Genomic DNA, 757 nt, shown 5'->3' on the forward strand with positions numbered 1-757 from the left:
TAAGAAAGAACCAGAGCTATGCAAGTCCTATATTAGGGAAACTTGCTGGCTGGGACCCATTCAGGCTCCACAAATGCCCTCTCTAGTGGCATCCCTGGAGGAACCCAAGCCCCATCTTTAGCCTCTCCCTCTTTGGTACCAGAAGTGCAGCCAGAGCTTCGTTGCCCACTTCAGGAAGTAGTAGGTGGGCCTCAGGCCAAAGTCCACACCCCTTTTTCTTTGTCTAACCTCAACCACTGCTGCATTTGCTTAGGCAGTTTCTCAGAGGACCCTAGCTGGTTCCCCGAAGAATTCCAGGCACTGACTCTCTCCTTTGACCTTACCTGGAAGGACCTAAGTATTGTTCCTTCCCACTGCTGCACCACTGAGGAAAAGACCCTTATTTGGGCTCAAACATATGCTGATGGATTATACATTGCCCAACCTCATCAATACCCTGTGGACCTTACCCCAGTGCCTCTAATGGATCCCAATTGGGACTCACAGCCAGGCCAACCAGATATCACTAGTAGGGATCACATGATCCTTTGCCTCATTGAAGGGATGAAATGATGCATAATTAAAACTGTTAACGATAATAAGGTTAAAGAGATCACCCAAGGCCAAAATGAAAATCCAGCCCTATTCAGGCTCATGGTAGATGCCCTCAGAAAGTATATGAATGTAGACCTAAACATTTTAGAGGGACACACTGTATTTGTAACTCACTTCATTAACCAGTCTGCCCCTGACATCACCGGAAGCTTCAAATCTTGTC

The sequence above is a fragment of the Pseudorca crassidens genome, chromosome 5, assembly GCF_039906515.1.
Source record: "Pseudorca crassidens isolate mPseCra1 chromosome 5, mPseCra1.hap1, whole genome shotgun sequence".
NCBI lineage: Eukaryota > Metazoa > Chordata > Mammalia > Artiodactyla > Delphinidae > Pseudorca > Pseudorca crassidens.